Genomic DNA, 453 nt, shown 5'->3' on the forward strand with positions numbered 1-453 from the left:
TGGGTGCAGCACAGCAACATGGCACAAGTATACATATGTAACAAACCTGCACGTTATGCACATGTACCCTAGAACTTAAAGCATAATAATAATTTAAAAAAAAACAAAAAAAAACCAAAGAGTTAATATCATATTACTTGATTCTTTGGTAAGTTTCCTACCCTATGAATTCCTTCTCTTATTTATTTTTTTATGGGAACCAAGTTACCTAAAGTCTTATTTTAATAAACTTAATGTTATAGGCAACTTTGTTGGGATCTATACATCTCATAAAATAAGCAATAAATATATTTATTAGGCTAAGATAAATTAGAATAGGAAACATCTGGCAATATTCTGTTTGAGTTCTCACTTTTTCAGGTCAGTACAGCAGTGTGGAACAAATATGTGTATATATTTAAAGAAAGAAATTAGTATTGGAAGACTGGAAAAAAGAATATCAAATGGTTAATA

This window comes from Mandrillus leucophaeus, unplaced genomic scaffold (assembly GCF_000951045.1).
Source record: "Mandrillus leucophaeus isolate KB7577 unplaced genomic scaffold, Mleu.le_1.0 Scaffold753, whole genome shotgun sequence".
NCBI lineage: Eukaryota > Metazoa > Chordata > Mammalia > Primates > Cercopithecidae > Mandrillus > Mandrillus leucophaeus.